Source organism: Rhinoderma darwinii, unplaced genomic scaffold (assembly GCF_050947455.1).
Source record: "Rhinoderma darwinii isolate aRhiDar2 unplaced genomic scaffold, aRhiDar2.hap1 Scaffold_54, whole genome shotgun sequence".
NCBI classification, from domain to species: domain Eukaryota; kingdom Metazoa; phylum Chordata; class Amphibia; order Anura; family Rhinodermatidae; genus Rhinoderma; species Rhinoderma darwinii.
This window is the reverse complement of record NW_027464089.1, coordinates 84,811-101,982: the sequence shown is the minus strand read 5'-3', so window position 1 is coordinate 101,982 and position 17,172 is coordinate 84,811.

Below are 17,172 nucleotides of genomic sequence, written 5' to 3'. Positions count from 1 at the left end.
TATGGGGCTGTGCAGACTGTCAGTGATTTTCACGCGCCTCGCACGGACCTGTGTTACTCTATGGGGCTGTGCAGACTGTCAGTGATTTTCACGCAGCGTGTGTCCGTGTGTCCGCTGCGTAAAACTCACGACATGTCCGATATTTGTGCATTGTTCGCACATCACGCACCCATTGAAGTCAATGGGTGGGTGAAAATCACGCCCAGCGCTTCCGCAGCCGTACAAACTATGAATGAAAACAGAAAAGCACCACGTGCTACAAACATACAAACAGAGTGTCATAATGATGGCGGCTGCGCGAAAATCACGCAGCCACGCATCTTACGCAGCTGAGACACGGTTATGGACCTTTTGCATGCGCAAAACGCCAAGTTTTTTGCGACCGCAAAAAGCACATGCTTGTGTAAATCCGGCCTTAGGGTAGGAACACACTAGGCATGAACACTGCGGATTTTATGCAACACATTTTATTGTGGAAAATCCTCAGCGTATTACAGTCGCAGCAGAGTGGATGAGATTTGAACAAATCTCATCCACACGCTGCAAAAATAATGGACCTGCAGTGTGGCTTTTTAAGCCGCAGCATGTCAATTTATGCTGTGGAATCGCCGCTCCTCTGTTGCGGAAATGCTGCGCTTCTGCCGCAAAAATCACAAATGAGAAAAAAAAAAGCCACTTTTTTTTAATTTATAAAAAAGTTTAGACTTACCCCGGCCGTAGTCCTGGTGACGCAATCCTCTATTCTTAGTGCAGCCCGGCCTCCTGTCATGACGTTTCATCCCATGTGACTGCTGCAGCGGTCACATTGTCTACAGCGTCATCCCAGGAGGCGGGGCTACGTTCAGAAGAGAGAAATGCGTCACCTAAACTACGGCCGGGGTAAGTCTAAACTTTTTTATAAATTTAAAAAAAGTGCTTTTTTTTCTTCTCATTTGTGATTTTTGAGGTCAGAGGAACATGGGGGCGATTCGGTTAGCAAGTGTGTCCTCACCCTAACTTTCACATGGAGCTGGTAACCACATTGGGGGTTCATTGAAAGGTTTTCTATGGGGTCCAGCAATGTCTGGTTAAGCCTCTGACACTAGAGCTGACTCAGGACCCCTGTTAACCACTGACCCCCGTATCTCATGTAGAATGTTATGACGTTCATATCACCTTATGAGGGTATGTTCACACTGAATATTTTGGCGCTGTTTTTGATGCGGAAATCACGTTGGGAGTAGGAGGCGTTTTTTACAAGAGCAGTAAAAATCGCTCGCGGGAAAAAGAAGCGATATGCCCTATCTTTGGACGTTTCGGTCTCTATCCTCCCAATGACATTAATGGGAGGCAGAGAAAGCATTTTCCCTGCGTTTTTTGCATGCGGCGCTCAATGGCCGTGGCCGAAAAACACGGAAAACATCATGCAGGCAGGTCAAAATTAGATTTTTCTACCTGCAAGAACTCTGTGTGAACACTGCCTTAGTTCTCATCTTTAGCTGCTTATATGTTACACATGAAATATGTCGGATGTTTTCCCTTATTCTGGAATTCGATGTTTCGGACGCAGTTTCCGCATCGTAAACAGCGCCAAAATACTCCATGTGAACATACCCTCATGAGGAGATATGAACATCATTACATCCTACATGGGATACGGGGGTCAGTGGTTAACACTGTTATCCTGCAGCACAGTCCTGAACCGGCTCTAGTGTCAGAGGCTTAACCAGACATTGCTGCTACCACTGACCACCTGACTCTGGATACTATATATACCACTGGCACTGACCATCAGACTCTGGATACTATATAAACCACTGACCACCACTCTGGATACTATATATACCACTGACCACCAGACTCTGGATACTATATATACCACTGGCACTGACCATCAGACTCTGCATACTATATAAACCACTGACCACCAGACTCTGGATACTATATATACCACTGGCACTGACCATCAGACTCTGCATACTATATAAACCACTGACCACCAGACTCTGGATACTATATATACCCCTGACCACCAGACTCTGGACACTATATGTATCACTGACCACCAGACTCTGGACACTATATATACCACTGACAACCAGACTCTGGACACTTTATGTACCATTGACCACCAGACTCTGGACACTATATATACCACTGACCACCAGATTCTGGATACTATATATACCACTGGCCACCAGACTCTGGATACTATATGTACCACTGACCACCAGACTCTGGATACTATATGTACCATGAACCACCAGACTTTGCATACTATATGTACCACTGACCCCCAGACTCTATATACTATATACACCACTGACCATAAGTGTAATGTCGGGGTAGGGAGACAGACAGGTGAGCCCTAATCTACCAGCCACTCAGTCCCTGCCTACTTGCACGGCCCGTCCTAGGTGACGGCGTACAACTGGGCGACGGTCCCTACGCTCAATATGTGCACGACAGTCAAACAGATAAGGGTACACAGAAGCTAAGGGAAATGGGGCAGTTGCCCACAGCAACACCGTGAGCAACAAGAGTAGTAAACGAGCCGAGTCAAAACAGGAGAGTACGAGGTGCCAAACGCACAGCAGGAGAGTAGTGAACAAGCCGAGTCAAACCAGGAGAGCACGAGGTACCAAACGCAGAGCAGGAGAGCAGCAAGCCAGGGTCAATACGAAGCAGGGACAAATAGTACAAGAAGCTGCAGCAGGGCCAGGAAACCAACAGAGAAGATTCACAAGCAAGGAGGAACAGGAAAAGCAGGTATAAATAGACAGAGGGCGGGAGCTAGCTCCGTCTGGCCAGGCTGCGATAGGCTCTCCCACTCCTAAGCCTGCCATCCTGAGTGGTGGAAGATGGAGTCAGTCTCACAGACCTAGAAGCAGGTGCAGACTGATTACCTATGGGCGTTGATAAAGAAGCTGTGCCTGGCAGATCCTTTACAACATTATATGGTACAAAAGGCTGCAGGGTAAATTCCACATAAACAGCGCCATTCACCGGTTAACTGTTTAAATGATACCAGTTGAAGTGACCTTTATCAAAAAACACCATAAGAAATTTTTTCACAATTAACCTTCTAATTAAGCCTAGCATGTGTGATACTGTCTGCTAAGCCGTTGTATCTAAGCATATTATATGTGATACTGTCTGCTGAGCCGCTGTCTCCTATCAAGTAGCAGAGCTATCAGGTGTCATAGTGTAATGAAACGGAGTAGGGAGACGGACAGGTGAGCCCTAATCTACCCGAAACTCAGTCCCTGCCTACTTGCACGGCCCGTTCTAAGTGACGGCGTACAACTGGGCAACGGTACCTACACTCAATAAGTGCAAGACAGACAACACATGACAAGGGCACACAGAAGAAAAAGGGGGAGGTAGGGGCAGTTGCCCACGGAAACAACTCAGCCTGCCAGCCTGAGTGGTAACAGATCGCGTCACTCTAGCAGACCTTGGAGCTGATGAAGGCTGATTAACCCCAGGCGTCGACATAGAACCTGTGTCTCGCAAACCTTGTACAGTACCCCCCCTTTCATGAGGGGCCACTGGACCCTTCCTACGTGGGCCTGGCTTGTTGGGGAACCGAAGATGGAACTTCCTGAGCAATATACCGGCGTGAACATACCGGGCGGGTACCCAAGTCCTCTCCTCAGGCCCGTATCCTCTCCAATGGACCAGGTCCTTCAGGGAGCCTTGGACCATCCTGCTGTCCACAATCTTGGCTACCTAGAATTCTACCCCATCCGGAGTGAGAACAGGGACCGGAGGTTTCCTCGATGTAGCCAAGGACGGGGAGCAGCTTTTCAAGAGGGAGGTATGGAACACGTTGTGTATCTGAAAAGACGGGGGTAACTCCAGCCGGAAGGAGAAAGGGTTGAGGACCTCAATGATTTTGTACGGCCCTATATACCGGGGAGCAAACTTCTTGGACGGAACTTTAAGGCGCAAATTTTTAGAAGACAGCCACACCAGATCCTTGACCACAAACAGAGGGTTAGTTGAACGTCTTTTATCTGCCTGAGTCTTTTGGATGCTCTGGGACGCCTCAAGGTTCTTCTGAACCTGGGCCCAGACTGTGCACAGTTCCCGATGAACAACATCTACCTCGGGATTGTTGGAACCACCAGGCGAAACGGAGGAGAACCGTGGATTAAACCCAAAATTACAGAAGAAGGGGGAAACACCAGACGAGTTACTGACCCGGTTATTAAAGGAAAATTCGGCGAGGGGAATGAAGGAGACCAGATCATCTTGACAGTCTGAGATAAAACACCTTGTGATTAGTCCTCCCAGTTTGGCCATTAGTTTCAGGATGGAAGGCCGAGGAAAAGGACATATCAATCTCCAGCTTCTTACAGAAAGCTCTCCAAAACAATGAAACAAATTGTACCCCTCTGTCAGAAACATTATTGAAGGAACCCCATGGAGACGCAGGTTGTGTTTGACAAACAAGGTAGCTAACGTTTTGGTATTGGGTAGTTTCTTGAGGGGTACAAAGTGGCACATCTTACTGAAGCGCTCTACTACAACACACACCACCGACTTGCCTTAAGATGGAGGCAAATCGGTGATAAAATCCATGGAGATATGGGTCCAAGGTCTCAGGGGAATGGGCAAAGAACGTAGTAAGCCCGCTGGTCGGGACCTGGGAGTCTTGGACCTAGCACAAACCTCACAAGCGGCGACGTAGGCCTTAACGTCTTTAGGCAACCCAGGCCACCAATAGTTTCTGGCAATGAGGTGCTTGGTACCCAGGATGCCTGGATGACCAGATAGTGCGGAGTCATGATTTTCCCTAAGTACCCTTAGCCGGATTTGCAGGGGAACAAACAGCTTGTTCTCAGGAAGGTTCCCGGGAGCAGAAGCGTGATCAGGCGCAATTTCGGAGACTAAGTCTGAATCCACAGAGGATATGATTATACCTGGGGGCAAAATACAAGCGGGATCCTCCTCAGGAGGAGGGCTGGCCATGAAGCTACGCGACAGAGCATCAGCTTTAATATTTTTAGACCCAGTCCTATAGGTAACCACAAAGTTGAATCTTGTGAAAAACAACGCCCATCGAGATTGTCTCGGGTTTAGCCTCCGGGCAGATTCTAGGAAAACCAGATTCTTGTGGTCAGTAAGGACCGATACCTGGTGCCTAGCCCCCTCCAGGAAGTGACGCCACTCTTCAAATGCCCATTTAATGGCTAAGAGTTCGCGGTTGCCAATGTCATAGTTACTCTCAGTGGGGGAGAACTTCCTGGAGAAGTAGGCACAGAGACGGAGTTGGGTGAGACACCTAGTACCCTGGGACAAGACAGCACCCACTCCCACCTCGGAGGCGTCAACCTCCATGATGAATGGCTCCATCTGGTTAGGCTGAATCAGCACTGGGGCAGAGCTAAAGCACCTAGTAAGGACCTTAAAAAGCCTGGACTGCCTCCGGAGGCCAGTGGAAGAGATCGGCACCTTTGCGAGTAAGGTCCGTAAGAGTCTTAGCGATGACCGAGAAGTTAGCAATAAATCTCCTATAATAATTAGCAAACCCCAGGAAGCACTGTAAAGTCTTCAGGGAGGCAGGTCGGACCTATTCAGCCACAGCCTGAACCTTGGCAGGGTCCATGCGGAATTCATGAGGAGTGAGGATTTGACCCAGAAATGGTATCTCCTGCACCCCAAACACACATTTTTCGGTTTTAGCAAAGAGTTTGTTTTCCCGAAGGGCCTGGAGCACCTTCCTGACATGCTCAATGTGGGAGGACCAGTTCTTGGAAAATACAAGTATATCATCAAGATACACTACAAGAAATACCCCCAGGTAGTCTCTTAAAATCTCTGTTAGGGATCTGCCAGGTACTACGTCTAGGTATACTCCTGGGATTAATCAATCCACACCTGAGGCCAGACCTGTTCGACTGACACCATCTCCCACCAACCAGGGTGGCAGGCTCAGGAGTGGGAGAGCCTATCGCGGCCTGGTCAGTCGGAGTTAGCTCCGCCCCCTGTCCTTTATTACCTGCTGTGTTCTCCTCCTCAGTGCTTGTAATTCTTTTGGATTCCTGGCCCCACTGCTGCTTGCTCCAGCCTGCTTCTGCCGTGCTTCTGCCTTGCTGCTGTTCTGCTTAACCTGCTTGCTTTGCCTCCGGCTTGCTTCCTCCTCCGTGCTCACTTGGGTATACTCCACTTCATCCTGGTCCTGACAACTCATTCACCGCTCCGTTTCCTCGCGGCGTTCCGTGGGCTACTGCCCCTTCCCTTGCGTGTTCCCTGTTTGTTCTCCCGTGCACTTAGACAGCGTAGGGACCGCCGCCCAGTTGTACCCCGTCGCCTAGGGCGGGTCGTTGCAAGTAGGCAGGGACAGGGCGGTGGGTAGAATAGGGCTCACTTTCCCTTCACCTCCTTCCTGCCATTACATAATTACAAGCCCCTTACCTAGTCTACCATTTCCCCTACGCTGACGCTATCATGGACCCCCTTGAGACCCTGACCCAGCAGATGCAGGGCCTCTCCCTACAGGTCCAGGCCCTGGCCCAGAGGGTCAACCAGGGTGACACTGCCGTAGTAGTTCCCCTCACCTCACCTCTAGAACCCGACCTCAAGTTACCTGACCGGTTCTCAGGGGACCGTAAGACGTTTCTCTCCTTCCGGGAGAGTTGCAGACTGTATTTCCGCCTTAAACCCCACTCCTCAGGTTCCGAGAACCAGCGGGTGGGTATCATCATATCCCGACTCCAGGTAGGGCCCCAAGAGTGGGCCTTCTCCTTGGCTCCTGACGTCCCTGAACTTTCCTCTGTTGATCGCTTTTTCTCTGCCCTCTGACTCATTTACGACGAGACTGACAGGACCGCTTTAGCCGAGAGTCAGCTGGTGACCTTACGTTAGGGTAGGAGACCGGTTGAGGAGTACTGTTCTGATTTTAGAAAGTGGTGCGTAGCTTCTCGGTGGAACGATCCGGCCCTAAGGTGCCAGTTTAGGTTAGGATTATCTGACTTCCTGAAGGATCTGCTGGTTAGTTACCCCTCTTCTGACTCCCTTGACCAGGTTATGGCCCTAGCAGTACGACTTGACCGACGTCTTAGGGAACGTCAGCTTGAACGCTTCAATGTGCTCCCCTCTGACCTTTCTGCGATTCCCCCCGAGGTCCCGTCTCCTCGCCCCTCCACGGAGGACTCGGAGTTACCTATGCAACTCGGGGCCTCCATGTCCCCTCGACAACGTAGGGAGTTTCGCAGAATGAATGGTCTCTGCTTCTACTGTGGGGACGACAAGCATCTTCTGAACACCTGTCCCAGGCGCAAGAATAAAAAGCCGGAAAGCTTCCGCGCCTAAGTGATCATCGGGGAGGTCACTTGGGCGCACAGGTATTTCCCGTTAATGTGAAACGCAATAAGGTTTTGCTTCCCTTTCGGGTCTCGTTTGCTGGCCGGTCTGCCACTGGCAGTGCCTTCGTGGATTCTGGCGCATCTGCTAATATCATGTCTGTGGAATTTGCTATGTCTCTAAAAATGCCTTTTATTGATTTACCTTATCCTATCCCTGTAGTAGGTATCGACTCAACTCCCCTTGCTAATGGTTATTTTACTCAGCATACTCCTGTTTTTGAACTCCTTGTTGGCTCCATGCATTTGGAGCAGTGCTCTGTACTGGTGATGCAGGGATTATCGTTTGATCTGGTATTAGGTCTTCCCTGGTTGCAGTTGCATAATCCCACGTTTGATTGGAATACTGGGGATCTCACCAAATGGGGTAGTGAATGTCTTATGTCATGTCTTTCTGTTAACTCTATTTCTCCCCGGGAGGAGGTAAACACGCTTCCTGAGTTTGTTCAGGACTTCGCCGATAGTGTGGATAGGGGATACATCTCTTTTGTAGGACAAACTAAAGGCAGTTTTTTTTTGGGGGGGCTCTATGGCGTTATCTACAGGGGGGTCTGTATCGCGTTATCTACAAGGGGGACTCTGTATGGCGTTATCTACAGGGGGAACTCTGTATGACGTTATCTACAGGGGGGACTCTGTATGGCGTTATCTACAGGGGGGACTCTGTATGGCGTTATCTACAGGGGGAGTCTGTATGGCGTTATCTACAGGGGTGTGTGTATGGCGTTATCTACAGGGGGGCTGTATGGCGTTCTCTACAAGGGGGGTCGTATGGCGTTCTCTACAAGGGGGGTCTGTATTGCAATATCTACAGGGGGCTGTATGGCGTTCTCTACAGAGGGATTTTGGGCTGTAAGACGTTATCTACAGGGGGGCTGTAAGGCGTTATCTACAGGGGACTGTGTATGGCGCTATCTATAGGGGGTGCTATGTGGTGGAATCTATATGGAGCAACTATCTACAAGGGGGGGTTGTGTGATACCCAGCGGAGGGGGGGCCCCAGTCAAACGTTTGCTATGGGGCCCAGTCTTTCCTAGTTATGCCCCTGGGGCCTGGGCCTAGGTGTCTAAATTTGTGTGTTTCTATAGAGGCTGGAAATGGCTGCAGAAGTGATGGGCAAAGATGTCTCATCAGGAGAAGTCGCCATAACGGTCTGCGTCAGATGGAGAAGAAAACGACTCATCAGAGAAGCCGTCACTGGATCTATAGGGGATCTGTCACCTCTCCTGACATATCTGTTGCAGGTAATCCTTGTATTCTATATACCTCTGTGTACACAGGACTAATAGATAAATGCGTGTTACCATTCCCATTGTCAAGAGGAAGTGTCCCTACACAGTGTTATACTGTCAGCGATGGTTGGAGACTGTCAGTATGTAGGGACACAGCCCTTTGACAAGGGGAATCGTAACACCCATTTGTCAATGCTCGCACAAAAAGGTGGTGTTCACTATAGACACGGCAGAACGGCGGTGGGGAAGGGGGGCCCAAATTTGTGGAACAGCCCAGGGCCTATGGCCTACTTAATCCGCCACTGACTAGGACTGTTGTTTGGCCAGCTGCTACTCCGCTATGAGGGTGCGGACTAGTGGGTCAACATACCCAGTCTATGTAGACCAGCTGATGCAATGACACATGAGGAATAATGTATAACAGAAAGAAGTACTCACTTTGGAGGGCAGAAATAATTAATACTACTCATCCAGACATGTACACACTGATTGATCTTTAATATTTTTGTGGCGGAACCGCTTGTAATTCCCCAGATTACCAGGGACGCAGGGATTGTCACTACAGAGGGCTGGGTGTAGTATCGGAGGTGCGGCTAGGTCCAGGACGTCAGTCTGACGTGATGAAATGGTCTACAGTCCTGTCTCTATAACACCGCCCAGTCGGCGGGGCTTTGCTTATGTATGTCCGGCATTTGCTCGGCACGTGTGCAGCCAATACACCAGTGTCGTGCACACGCCAGGCAAACAAAGCATCATGGAACAGTGCTCGCCCCGAGAATTTAGAACTAGTAACAATTTAACCATACCTCCCAACCGTCCCGGGCGGCCTGAAAAATGTCCCGCTGGGCGCTGCATCAAAATAGCTGATCGCTGCTGACTGGAGCAGCGATCAGAAGAAGGCAGGAGTCTTGCGGCGGTGTTCTCACTGAGATCGATGCCGGCACGGCAGTGGACTAGTACAGTCACCTGACCTGTCATCTGACCTCACCGGTCAGGTGACTGGACTGGTTCACTCCCGGGCCGGCATCGACACCAGTGAGAACGCTGCTGCAAGACTCCTGCCTTCTTCTGACGGTGAGTGACGTCAAAGCAGAGCGGAGAGTGGAAGAAGGAGGGTTGGCTACCTCTACCGCTCTCCGCTCTGGCAGCAATGTGGCACAAAGTATAAGGGGGTTGTGTTTTGTGCTACCTACATGGGGACTGTGTGTGGAGCTATCTACAGGGGGGGCTTTGTGTGGAGCTATCTACAGGGGGGGCTGTGTGTGGAGCTACCTACAGGGGGGCTGTGTGTGGAGTTATGTACAGGGGGGCTGTGTGTGGAGTTATGTGCAGGGGGCTGTGTGTGTAGCTATGTACAGGGGGGCTGTGTGTGTAGCTATGTACAGGGGGCAGTGTCTGGTGCTATCTACAGGGGGGACTGGGTGTGGAGCTATCTACAGGGGGGACTGTGTGTGAAGCTATCTACAGGGGGCTGTGTGTGGTGCTATCTACAGGGGGGCTGTGTCTGGCGCTATCTACATAAGGCTGTGTGTGGCGCTATCTACAGGGGGGCTGTGTGTGGAGTTTTGTGCAGGGGGGCTGTGTGTGTAGCTTTGTACAGGGGGGCTGTGTGTGGAGCTATGTACAGGGGGGCAATGTCTGGTGCTATCTACAGGGGGGGCTGTGCGTGGAGCTATCTACAGGGGGGCTGTGCGTGGAGCTATCTACTGGGGGGCTGTGTGTGGTGTGTGGAGCTATCTACAGGGGAAGCTGTGCGTGGAGCTATCTACAGGGGGGCTGTGCGTGGCGCTATGTACAGGGGGGCTGTATCTGCAGGGTCAATATGAAGCAGAGGTCAATGGTAACAGCAGGAACAGCAGAGCCAGGAAACAAGAGAATCACAGGCAAAGGACAAGCAGCAAATGAAGGTATAAGTAGACCAAGGGCGGGAGCTAGAACCGTCTGGCCAGGCTGCGATAGACTCTCCCACTCCTCAGCCTACCAGCCTGAGTGGTAGCAGGTCGAGTCACTCTAGCAGACCTAGGAACAGATGCTGGCTGATTAACCACGGGCATCAAAACACAGAAAGAAGAGAGCTTATAGCCAGGAATATATATCAAACGTACAAATTTTATTAACATATACAGACAGACAGTCATATAAAAATATATGTATATAATACAATATAATGTAAGGACAAGACTCTAGTAAAAAGGTTCAAGGAGCAGATACCGGCATTGTTGGTGTACAAGCTGGGTTGGCTATATTGTCACAAAGACAAATCCTCTCAGGTATACTAAAGAGATCCCTCATATGGAAAGTAGTGGAGTTACATGAACTCAATAAAAAGTAACAGTGTTACATAGACTCCACTATTAAGTATAACACACAAACAAGGGGATTCCAATTATCTTAATCAGGTTATTGGTGAGAGGATACATTGGACAAAGGCTTACCCATAATTTGTTAGAATTTCAGTCCGATAGGTGCTCCAGCACAAAAGCCCCAACGTGCGTTTCGCTATTATATTGCTTCCTCAGGTGGAGATGTGTGAATATTCACACACAAAAACGGCATCATAAAGAGAGGCAATTCGCGGAATAACCTCTTACTGCGATTTTTGATGTTTTTTTTTACCGCGTGGCCAAAAAAGTCTTATCTATTTGGACTTTCCATAATGTTTTTGAGAATCCGCATCGCAAGTCGATTTCCACACTTTTTTTTTCTACGTTTTTTACGAAGCGTGTGGATTAGATTTGTTAAAATATGCTGCAGAATTGCCACATGATAATTCAGCAAAATTTATGTGATGTGTGAATTTAGCCGTAGGGTCCATTCACATGTTGTGGTTGATCGTTGATCTGCGGTTAGAACGGCACCGAAAAAAGCATCCGAAACCGGGCTGCGTTTCTTGCTGTGGTTCTAAACGCAGATGAACCTCAATGCGTAAATGGACCCTCAGGCTGGGTTCGCACGACCTATCTTCAGGCGTAATGGAGGCGTTTTACGCCTCGAATTACGGCTGAAAACACGGCTCCAATACGTCGGCAAACATCTGCCAATTCATTTCAATGGGTTTGCCGATGTTCTGTGCCGACAACATGTCATTTTACGATAACAGCCTCGTCAAAGAAGTGCAGGACACTTATATACATTATATGCAGGACACATATACATTATATGCGGGACACTTATATACATTATATGCGGGACACTTATATACATTATATGCAGGACACTTATATACATTATATGCGGGACACTTATATACATTATATGCGGGACACTTATATACATTATATGCGGGACACTTATATACATTATATGCGGGACACTTATATACATTATATGCGGGACACTTATATACATTACATGCGGGACACTTATATACATTATATGCAGGACACTTATATACATTATATGCGGGACACTTATATACATTATATGCGGGACACTTATATACATTATATGCGGGACACATATACATTATATGCAGGATACTTATATACATTATATGGGTGACACTTATATACATTATATGCGGGATACTTATATACATTATATGCGGGACACTTATATACATTATATGCAGGACACATATACATTATATGCGGGACACTTATATACATTATATGCGGGACACATATACATTATATGCAGGATACTTATATACATTATATGCGGGACACTTGTATACATTATATGTGGGATACTTATATACATTATATGCGGGACACTTATATACATTATATGCAGGACACTTATATACATTATATGCGGGACACTACTATACATTATATGCGGGACACTTCTATACATTATATGCAGGACACTTATATACATTACATGCGGGACACTTATATACATTATATGCGGGACACTTCTATACATTATATGCAGGACACTTATATACATTATATGCGGGACACTTATATACATTATATGCGGGACACTTATATACATTATATGCGGGACACTTATATACATTATATGCGGGACACTTATATACATTATATGCGGGACACTTATATACATTATATGCAGGACACTTATATACATTATATGCAGGACACTTCTATACATTATATGCAGGACACTTATATACATTATATGCGGGACACTTATATACATTACATGCGGGACACTTATATACATTATATGCGGGACACTTATATACATTATATGCGGGACACTTCTATGCATTATATGCAGGACACTTCTATACATTATATGCGGGACACTTATATACATTATATGCGGGACACTTCTATACATTATATGCAGGACACTTATATACATTATATACAGGACACTTATATACATTATATGCGGGACACTTATATACATTATATGCGGGACACTTATATACATTATATGTGGGACACTTATATACATTATATGCAGGACACTTATATACATTATATGCAGGACACTTATATGCAGGACACATATATACATTATGTGCAGGACACTTATATACATTATATGCATGGCACTTATATACATTATGTGCAGGGCACTTATATACATTATATGCAGGACACTTATATACATTATATGCGGGACACTTATATACATTATATGCAGGACACTTATATACATTATATGCGGGACACTTATATACGTTATATGCGGGACACTTATATACATTATATGTGGGACACTTATATACATTATATGCAGGACACTTATATACATTATATGCGGGACACTTATATACATTATATGCAGGACATATACATTATATGCAGGACACTTATATACATTATATGCGGGACACTTATATACATTATATGCAGGACACTTATATACATTATATGCGGGACACTTCTATACATTATATGCGGGACACTTCTATACATTATATGCGGGACACTTATATACATTATATGCGGGACACTTCTATACATTATATGCGGGACACTTATATACATTATATGCGGGACACTTATATACATTATATGCAGGACACTTCTATACATTATATGCAGGACACTTATATACATTATATGCAGGACACTTCTATACATTATATGCAGGACACTTCTATACATTATATGCGGGACACTTCTATACATTATATGCGGGGCACTTATATACATTATATGCGGGACACTTATATACATTATATGCAGGACACTTATAGACATTATATGCAGGCCACTTATATACATTATATGCAGGACACTTATATACATTATATGCAGGACACTTATATGCAGGACACATATATACATTATGTGCAGGACACTTATATACATTATATGCAGGGCACTTATATACATTATGTGCAGGGCACTTATATACATTATATGCAGGACACTTATATACATTATATGCGGGACACTTATATACATTATATGCAGGACACTTCTATACATTATATGCGGGACACGTATATACATTATATGCAGGACACTTATATACATTATATGCAGGACACTTATATACATTATATGCAGGACACTTATTTACATTATATGCAGGACACTTATATGCAGGACACTTCTATACATTATATGCAGGACACTTATATACATTATATGCAGGACACTTCTATACATTATATGCGGGACACTTATATACATTATATACGGGACACTTATATACATTATATGCAGGACACTTATATGCAGGACACTTATATACATTATGTGCAGGGCACTTATATACATTATGTGCAGGGCACTTATATACATTATATGCAGGACACTTATATACATTATATGCGGGGCACTTATATACATTATATGCGGGACACGTATATACATTATACGCAGGACACTTATATGCAGGACACATATATACATTATGTGCAGGACACTTATATACATTATATGCAGGACACTTATATACATTATGTGCAGGGCACTTATATACATTATGTGCAGGGCACTTATATACATTATATGCAGGACACTTATATACATTATATGCGGGACACTTATATACATTATATGCGGGGCACTTATATACATTATATGCGGGACACGTATATACATTATATGCAGGACACTTATATACATTATATGCAGGACACTTATATACATTATATGCAGGACACTTATTTACATTATATGCAGGACACTTATATGCAGGACACTTCTATACATTATATGCAGGACACTTATATACATTATATGCAGGACACTTCTATACATTATATGCGGGACACTTATATACATTATATACGGGACACTTATATACATTATATGCAGGACACTTATATGCAGGACACTTCTATACATTATATGCGGGACACTTCTATACATTATATGCGGGACACTTCTATACATTACATGCGGAACACTTATATACATTATATGCGGGACACTTATATACATTATATGCGGGACACTTATATACATTATATGCAGGACACTTATATACATTATATGCAGGACACTTATATACATTATATGCGGGACACTTATATACATTATATGCAGGACACTTATATACATTATATGCAGGACACTTATATACATTATATGCAGGACACTTATATACATTATATGCAGGACACTTATTTACATTATATGCAGGACACTTCTATACATTATATGCGGGACACTTATTTACATTATATGCAGGACACTTCTATACATTATATGCAGGACACTTATATACATTATATGCAGGACACTTCTATACATTATATGCGGGACACTTATATACATTATATACGGGACACTTATATACATTATATGCAGGACACTTATATGCAGGACACTTATATACATTATGTGCAGGGCACTTATATACATTATGTGCAGGGCACTTATATACATTATATGCAGGACACTTATATACATTATATGCGGGGCACTTATATACATTATATGCGGGACACGTATATACATTATACGCAGGACACTTATATGCAGGACACATATATACATTATGTGCAGGACACTTATATACATTATATGCAGGACACTTATATACATTATGTGCAGGGCACTTATATACATTATGTGCAGGGCACTTATATACATTATATGCAGGACACTTATATACATTATATGCGGGACACTTATATACATTATATGCGGGGCACTTATATACATTATATGCGGGACACGTATATACATTATATGCAGGACACTTATATACATTATATGCAGGACACTTATATACATTATATGCAGGACACTTATTTACATTATATGCAGGACACTTATATGCAGGACACTTCTATACATTATATGCAGGACACTTATATACATTATATGCAGGACACTTCTATACATTATATGCGGGACACTTATATACATTATATACGGGACACTTATATACATTATATGCAGGACACTTATATGCAGGACACTTCTATACATTATATGCGGGACACTTCTATACATTATATGCGGGACACTTCTATACATTACATGCGGAACACTTATATACATTATATGCGGGACACTTATATACATTATATGCGGGACACTTATATACATTATATGCAGGACACTTATATGCATTATATGCAGGACACTTATATACATTATATGCGGGACACTTATATACATTATATGCAGGACACTTATATACATTATATGCAGGACACTTATATACATTATATGCAGGACACTTATATACATTATATGCAGGACACTTATTTACATTATATGCAGGACACTTCTATACATTATATGCGGGACACTTATATACATTATATGCGGGACACTTATATACATTATATGCGGAACACTTATATACATTATATGCGGGACACTTATATACATTATATGAAGAACACTTATATACATTATATGCGGGACACTTATATACATTATATGCGGGACACTTATATACATTATATGCGGGACACTTATATACATTATATGCGGGACACTTATATACATTATATGCGGGACACTTATATACATTATATGCGGGACACTTATATACATTATATGCAGGACACTTCTATACATTATATGCAGGACACTTATATACATTATATGCAGGACACTTCTATACATTATATGCAGGACACTTCTATACATTATATGCGGGACACTTCTATACATTATATGCGGGGCACTTATATACATTATATGCGGGACACTTATATACATTATATGCAGGACACTTATAGACATTATATGCAGGCCACTTATATACATTATATGCAGGACACTTATATACATTATATGCAGGACACTTATATGCAGGACACATATATACATTATGTGCAGGACACTTATATACATTATATGCAGGGCACTTATATACATTATGTGCAGGGCACTTATATACATTATATGCAGGACACTTATATACATTATATGCGGGACACTTATATACATTATATGCAGGACACGTCTATACATTATATGCGGGACACGTATATACATTATATGCAGGACACTTATATACATTATATGCAGGACACTTATATACATTATATGCAGGACACTTATTTACATTATATGCAGGACACTTATATGCAGGACACTTCTATACATTATATGCAGGACACTTCTATACATTATATGCGGGACACTTATATACATTATATACGGGACACTTATATACATTATATGCAGGACACTTATATGCAGGACACTTATATACATTATGTGCAGGGGCACTTATATACATTA